This window comes from Triticum dicoccoides, chromosome 3A, assembly GCF_002162155.2.
Source record: "Triticum dicoccoides isolate Atlit2015 ecotype Zavitan chromosome 3A, WEW_v2.0, whole genome shotgun sequence".
NCBI classification, from domain to species: domain Eukaryota; kingdom Viridiplantae; phylum Streptophyta; class Magnoliopsida; order Poales; family Poaceae; genus Triticum; species Triticum dicoccoides.
Window position 1 is genome coordinate 111,895,584 of NC_041384.1, and position 8,867 is coordinate 111,904,450.

Here is an 8,867-nt window from a genome sequence, read left to right on the forward strand (position 1 = left end):
GGTGATCCTCGCGTTCCCAGGTAGCTTCACAGTCGGAATGGTGTGACCATTTGACTTTGAGAAATTTGATTGACTTGTTGCGAGTCTTGCGTTCAGTCTCTTCAAGAATAGCAACTGGGTGCTCATGATAAGAGAGATCTTCTTGGAGCTCAATGTCCTCGAAGTTGACGGTGCGGTCAGGAGTCTTGAAGCACTTTCGAAGCTGAGAGACATGGAACACGTCATGAACATTTGCAAAGTTTGAAGGAAGCTCGAGTTGATAGGCGAGGTCGCCTCTCTTGCTGACAATCTTGAAAGGTCCCACGTATCTAGGGGCAAGCTTCCCTTTGATACCGAAGCGACGAGTACCTTTCATAGGAGAGACACGGAGGTAAACATGATCTCCGATCTCGAAAGCCAAATCACAGTGCTTACTATCATAGTAGCTCTTCTGGCGGGATTGGGCTGCTTTGAGGTTATCACGAATGACTTTGCACATTTCTTCTGCTTCTGTGATTAAGTCATTACCCAAAAGCTGACGTTCATCGGTTTCAGACTAGTTTAGAGGGGTACGTCACTTCCTGCCATACAGAATTTCAAAAGGGGCCTTGCCCGAACTTGCTTGAAAAATGTTGTTGTAGGAAAATTCAGCATAACGAAGACAATCCTCCCACTTCATGCCGAAGGAGATCACACAAGCCCTGAGCATATCTTCAAGAATCTGGTTGACAAGCTCGACTTGACCGCTTGTTTGAGGATGGAAAGCTGTGCTGAAGCGGATGTTAGTACCCATGGCCTTCTGAAAAGAATCCCAAAACTTGGAGGTAAAGATGCTGCCACGGTCTGAAGATATCAATTGAGGAATACCGTGCAGAGAGACAATGCGAGAGGTATAGAGTTCCGCCAATTGAGCTGTAGTGATCGACTCTTTGATAGGCAGAAAGTGAGCCACTTTGGTGAGTTTGTCGATGACAACGAATATAGCATCATTGCCACGCTTGGACTTTGGAAACCCAGTCACGAAGTCCATTTCAATGTGGTCAAACTTCCATTCTGGAATGGCAAGAGGTTGGAGGAGACCTGCTGGCCTTTGGTGTTCTGCCTTCACTCTTCTATAGACATCACATTCATTCACGAATTGAGCGATCTCGCGCTTCATTCGAGTCCACCAATAAGCTTGCTTAAGGTCCTGATACATCTTCGTGCTCCCAGGGTGGATGGAGAGGAGAGAATTGTGAGCCTCGTTCATGATCACTTTACGGAGGTCACCTTTGGGCACAACAATACGATCCTCGAAGAAGAGAGTGTCCTTGTCATCAAGGCGGTAGCACTTGTACTTGGACTGACTCTTGGCAATCCCAATCTTCACCTTTTTCACCATAGCATCAAGAAGCTGGGCTTGGCGAATCTGGTCTTCTAAGGTAGGAGAGACTTGAAGGTTGGTGAGGAAACCTTGAGGAACAACTTGCAGATTAAGTTTGCGGAAAGCTTCACAAAGCTCGGGTTGATAAGGCTTAAGAATCAGACTGTTGCAGTAGGCCTTTCTGCTCAAAGCGTCAGCAATCACATTGGCCTTGCCTGGAGTATACTCGATACTCGGATTATACTCTTGAATCATTTCGACCCATCGAGTTTTCCTGAGGTTGAGATTAGGCTGAGTGAATATGTACTTGAGACTCTTGTGATCAGTGAAAATGTCCACTTTTCTTCCCAATAGAAGATGTCTCCAAGTCAAAAGAGCATGCACAACTGCCGCCAACTCGAGATCATGAGTGGGGTAGTTCTTCTCATTAGGCTTCAGCTGGCGAGATGTATAAGCAACAACTTTCTTCTCTTGCATCAAAACTGCACCAAGACCTTGGAGAGAGGCATCACAAAAGACCTCGTACGGCTTGGATTCATCAGGTGGAGTCAGAACTGGAGCAGTGATCAATTTCTCTTTCAAAGTGTTGAAAGCAATATCACACTCCGGAGACCAAACGTACTTGACGTGCTTCTGAAGAAGATTAGAGAGAGGCTTCGCGATCTTAGAAAAGTTTTCAACGAATCTCCTGCAATAGCTTGCGAGACCGAGGAAACTGCGGAGTTGCTTCATGGTCTGAGGAGGTTCTCAATTCATAATTGCAGACACCTTCTCAGGATTCACGGCAATGCCCTTGACAGAGATGATATGGCCAAGATAAAGAACCTCATCAAGCCAAAATTCACACTTGGAGAACTTGGCGTAGAACTGATGTTCTCTGAGCTTATCGAGAACCAAACGCAAGTGCTTGGCATGATCTTCCTTGTTCTTCAAGAAAACCAGAATGTCGTCGAGATAGACCAAAACGAAGTCATTGGTGTAGGCGTTGAAGATGAAGTTCATCATGCGAGAGAACGTCGGAGGAGCGTTGGCGAGGCCAAAAGACATGACAGTGTATTCATATGAACCAAAGCTTGTTCTGAATGCTGTCTTGGGAATATCTTCTTCACGAATGCGAATCTGGTGATAACCCATTCGGAGATCAAGCTTGGAGAATACTTGAGCACCTTTGAGTTGTTCGAACAACTCATTGATGTTGGGAAGTGGGTATTTGTTCTTGATGGTCTTCTTGTTCACTGGACGGTAATCAACACAAAGTCGGTCCGTTCCATCCTTCTTCTTCACAAAAAGAACACCACAACCCCACGGAGAAGAACTAGGCCGGATAAGACCCATTCTTTCTTGCTCATCGAGTTGCTTCTTCAGCTCCTTCAACTCTTCAGGTCCGAGCTTGTAAGGACGTTTGCACACAGGTTCCATGTCAGGCTCAAGTTCAATAACAAATTCAACTGGCCGGTGTGGAGGCATTCCTGGGAGCTCTTCTGGAAAGACGTCTTGATATTCGCAAACGACTGGAATTTGCGAAATAGCGTCCAATTCACCCATCTCATTGAGAGAAAACAGACGGATGGAATTATCCCGAGCGGCAAAGACAATTACATTCTCAGACGAATGAGTCAATTGAATCTGCCTGGCTGCACAATCAAGCTGAGCCTTGTGCTTAGAAAGCCAATCCATTCCGAGAATAAGATCAATATCCGAGTTACCAAGAACCACCGGAGAAGAGAGAAACTTGTAATCGCCCAACGTGATAGAGACATCGGGAGCGACCAAACTAGAAGTCAAAAGCTTGCCGGGAGAAACAACTTGCATGACTTTGGGCATAATCTTGGTGTCAACATTGTGCTTCGATGCAAAAGGGCATGACAAAAAGGAATGCGATGCACCAGTGTCAAAAAGAACTTTTGCAGGAACATCGTTAACAGGAAGGTTACCCATGTTCACATCTGACGAGTCCTCTGCTTGAGCTGCATTCATCAAATTGACCTTGGCATGCTTGGGGTTATGCTTGACCATAGCTGTACTTGTCGATCTGATAGGAGGAGGAGGAAGACGCCTCTGGTTGAAACACTTGTTGGCATAGTGACCCTTCTGTTGGCACTTGTTGCACGTGACCTCTAAAAGCGGACGGTGATACGGAGCACTCGATCTTGGAGCTTGAGACGAAGTCTTGTTCTGAGAGCCAGGGTTGGGTGGGTGGGAAGAACCACTGCCACCTTTGCTCTTCTGCTGATACGGTTGACGGAACGGAGGAGGAGGAAGCCAAAACTTCTGCTGCTTGGCCACTTGAGTAGAGGAAGAAGGAGTAACATCTCTGACTCGCTTCCTAGAAGCATCACACCTCAACTGGGCAGCCTCTTGCTTCAGTGCCATGTTGTAGAACTCATCGTACCTCAAGGGCTCGAAAAGAACAAGAGAGAGCTGAATATCTTCTCTGAGACCACCCCTGAACTGATATATCATGCTCTTCTCATCAGGCACGTCCTGCTTGGCAAAGCGGGCAAGCTTTTGGAACAATTTGTTGTAGTCATAGACAGACAAAGAGCCTTGCTTCAGATTGCGGAATTCCTCACGCTTGGCGGAATATGATGAGCTCGGAAATCTCGACGAAAATCATCCCAAGTGACAACACGTCCACCTATGGAATCCTTGTACTGCTGGAACCATTCTGCAGCTTGATCTTTGAGTTGGAAGGAAGCGAACTTGACAAAGTCCTCAGGCCTGACGTTACTGCACTCGAAATGCTTACACAGATCCACAAGCCAATCGTCAGCATCGGTTGCCTCAACACAATTGCTGAAAGTCTTTGGCCCGTTAGCAAGGAACTGGTTGAGTGTAGCAAAGTGACTCTGATTGCTGCCTTGATTCCCTTGACTGCCTTGATTGCGCTCTTGAAGAATTTGCATGATCAGCTGTCTGTTTGCATTGGTTGCGACCATCACAGCTTGCCATGCCTCTGGAGGAGGTGGAGGCGGTGGCGGATCAGGATTCGGAGTCGTGCGCGTTGGAGGAGCCATCCTGAAGAGGTTGACCACCATTAGCAAATTGACAGATAAATATTGAAGCTAAATCCAACGGAATGAAAATTGCAACATATAGTCTTCACATCCAAACAAAATGAACGAATGCATTCCTCTTGAAGTGGTCACATATCCCTAAATTGAGAAGCCACGTAGAATTAAGGTAGAGAAATAAGTCAAGAAGGTACGGATCAAGAACGAATAATCGGTAAGAAATCCCAATCTCAAACCAATATCCGTGGAAGAAGAACTAGAGCTACTAGAATTCCCACCTATGAAACTCCCGAACCTTTCCGGTTATGCAATCAGGTGTTGGGGATACAGGGGAAGCATAATATCTCACCCAAACTAGCAAATCCTACATCCAGCTGTATCCATCCTTCAACACATAACCAAGAAACATTCGGAAACCATCTACCTCAACCTTCGAAAAGCATCCGTTATACAAGTTATGGCGATACTCCCGAACTCCCGCCCCAGTACTGGGTGGCGTCGAGGTTATCTCACCAACGAACTGCATAAAAGAGATTTTCGATGTCGGCGAACATATCTCAAGTATTCCAGAATTGCAACGATAAAATTATGATGACAACACCTCAGAGCTCAACTCCCCGGGACACTTCCACTAAACCCCTGACAGGAGGCACCAAGACAATGTTCTCATCATAAGCCATCGGAATGATTCCAAGATACTCGCGTGATCCTAAAAAAATTTAGTGAAATTTGAGAAGATAAGAGTTAAAACTCTACGTCAGGAAGCCTTACCAGAGCGATGAGGAGACTGGGAAGTAAAAAGAATTCCTAAACTCTCCGATATATAATTCCTAATTGACTCAAAACATTTTCTAGACACAACTCGGCCGCTAAAAACGATCAAGCAATGGGGCTCCTAAGGACGGGGAAGGCTCTGATTACCAACTTGTAACACCCTCGATGCGACTATAGCTCCCACGTGTCGAGGCATGACTTAGAGACATAATCGCATTGAAGGCATATGTCGCAAGTTAGGCAATCTTCACAACATCCCATGTAATATGAATAATAAAGGGAAGAACATAGTTGGCTTACACTCGCCACGTCACATCAGAGTACATAAATAACATACATCATCCAAACACTCATGGCCCGACTACGGCGCCAAAATAGAAGAAAACCCAACATGCGACAACGGTCCCAATCAAACCCCAACTAGGCACCACTACTGATCATCGGGAAAGGAAACGTAGTATCGCTGAGAGTCCTCGTCGAACTCCCACTTGAGCTCGTACTCGTCACCTGGAGCGGAATCACCTGGTCCTGCATCTGGAGTTATAGTATCTGTGAGCCACAGGGACTCAGCAATCTCGCACCCTCGCGATCAAGACTATTTAAGCTTATAGGAAGGGTAAGGCAATATATATGTGGAGCTGCAGCAAGCGACTAGCATATATGGTGGCTATCTTATTCGCAAAAGAGAGCGAGAAGAGGAGGCAAAGCACGAGCGAGAAACTAGAGAACAACCTGCGCAAACATTACTCCAACACCGTGTCCACTTCCCGGACTCCGCCGAGAAGAGGCCATCATGGTAACACACTCAGTTGATTCATTTTAAATAATTTAGGTTCAAGTTATCTACAACCGGACATTAACAAATTCCCATCTGCCCATAACCGCGAGCACGGCTTTCGAAAGTTCAATCCCTGCAGGGGAGTCCCAACTTAGCCCATGACAAGCTCTCACAGTCAACAAAGGAATAGACCTCCTCCCAAGACGTTCCGATCAGACTCGGTATCTCGGTAACTCAAGACACTTCGACAGGTTAAAACAAGACCAGCAACACCGCCCGAATGTGCCGACAAATCCCGATAGGAGCTGCACATATCTCTTTCTCAGGGCACACTCAGATGAGACATCCTACGAGTAAAACCAACCCTCAAGTTGCCCCGAGGTGGCCCCACAGTCTACTCGGTCGGACCAACACTCAGAGGAGCACTGGCCTGGGGGGGTCAAAATAAGATGACCCTCAGGCTCCGGTAACCCAAGGGAAAAGAGGCTAGGTGGCGAATGGTAAAACCAATGTTGGGCATTGCTGGAAAATCTTTAATCAAGGCGAACTATCAAGGGGTTCCCATTATAACCCAACCGCGTAAGGAACGCAAAATCCGGGAACATAACGCCGATATGACGGAAACTAGGGCGGCAAGAGTGGAATAAAACACTAGGCGAGAGGCCGAGCCTTCCACCCTTTACCAAGTATATAGATGCATTAAGATAACATAGCAATATAATGATATCCCAACAAGTAAACAAAAGGGTTCCAACAAGGATCGGCCTCCAATCTTCACCTGCAACTAGCAACGCTATAAGAGGGGCTGAGAAAAGTGGTAACATAGTCAATCAACGGTTTGCTAGGACATGGTGGGTTAGAGTTTCAACATGGCAATTGGGAGGCTGACAAGCAAAAGGTAGGCATCGTAGCATTGGCATAGCAAAGAGCGAGCAAACTAGCATAGCAAAGATAGTAGCGATTTCGAGGGTATGATCATCTTGCCTGCACAGTTGTCAGAGTTGACTGGATCCTCACAAGCAAACTCAACGGGCTTCTCGGTACCGAACTTGTCTCCCGGCTCTACCCAAATAAGACAAACAAGCAACAAAGACAAAATCAACCACGTGCAAGACCAAGCAAAATGATGCAATGATGATATGTTATGCGGGATGCGATGCGGGATGCAAAATGCAAGATATGACAGGGAATGCATGAACCTGACCTCAACTTGGAATTCCAAGGGTGCCACTGGAAAGATGAGATGAAATCGCTTGAAAACGATATAAAGAACGCCGGAATCGGAGTTACGGTTTGGAAATGGCAAGCGACTCAAAAATTGACACCGGCCTGCGATTTACAGCAAGTAGGCATCTAAATGCAATGAGATGAACATGCTACAGCCACCAAACATGACAACAAAATACATGGAAGGGATGCACACAAGATGCTTAACAAAAGACTAGCACTGAGCCATGGCCAATTCATCCACTAGGAGGTTCAAACAAGCATGGCAAAAACGCAAATGCAAAACAGATTTCAGACTTTGTGAAATTAACACTTGTCTGGAATTTCATATCACGAAGCCCTCTTCGGAGCAGCAAAACAACATGATACATGACCTGATTAAGACAAGTAAGAACATGGCATGGAGCTACTCAACAAGCTTAACAAAAGACCCAAAGTGACCTAGGGCCAAAAGGGTTCACAGAAATATACTAACGGGCACACGAACATAGCTAAAACACAATCAGTTTTCAGACTTGGTGAAAACTTAGAGATGCTGAAATATTACTCACGAAGGCATGTAAACGAGCTCGATGCATTCACTACGGTGCAAGTCATGGCAAGGCAAGCATACATCCTTTAAGACGGCACAAAATACAAGCTAGACCTGGCAAGAACAATGGCATAGCATGCACGGATCAACTACAATAGCATCGGCAAAATCGCAAACGAGTTGACGATCTACCCAGATTCACAACGAAGCAAAATTAGAACTCGATTGACTCAAGCTAGGGTGCTCCATAATTGCAAACAAATACATGGATGGATAGAGCATAATATGATTAACAAAACTCCTTTACTGATCATCCTCAAAAGAGGCACGGATCACTAGGAAACAAGCTGAACATATGGCATCATGAACTAAATAATCCTAGATTTAGTGAAAACTACTGTCCCTAAAAACAGATTTATCGGGTGCCTCACTTTGCAAGCTTGCACAAGTCACCACACACATCCTAAAAATGCATGGGTTGACCCTCTGAAAAGAAGACAAAATGCTTAACAAAACACATGAAGGACTCACAGGCATAGCATGCACACAATAATCATGGCAAAAATGAAAAAAGTCTAAGATGAACTAGCAGATCTGACAAATATCTCACGAAGCCTCCTTCTAACAGCATTTTGGGCGTCAAGATGAACTCAAATGAAAATGATGCAATGTAATGAAATGATGTACTCGTCGAGATGAACATTTTGATATGCTATATGCCCAAATCGGAGCTACGGATGCAAAGATACGGCCGGGCAAAGTATGCACAAAAATTAGGGTTCGGAGGGGAAAAGTCAACCCCGATTCAAAATATCTCAGATCTGCATGGAAACCGAGGCACGGCTGGATCCGAGCTCGCCGGAGCTGTCGCGGTCGCCGGAGTGAGGAGAGGAGGGGCCGGCCGGTGCGGAGAGCTCGCCGGAATGGGGCGCCGGCGACGAGGCGGCGCGGGCGCGGCGACCGAGGCGGAGGGGTGGCGCGGCGGCGGCCGGAGGCGGCAACCGCGGCGTGGGGGCGCCCAGGCGACGGCGGCGGCGCGTGGCGGCTCCGGGCGCCGGCGCGGGAGAAGACGGCTGCGGGGCGACCGGACGCGGGCGGCGGAGCGATGGGCTCTCGGGGGCCCTGCGCGGGCCGGGCGGGCTGCGGCGGCGGCGGCGGCCGGCTGCCACGTGGCGCCCCGCGAGTGGCTGCGGGCGGCGG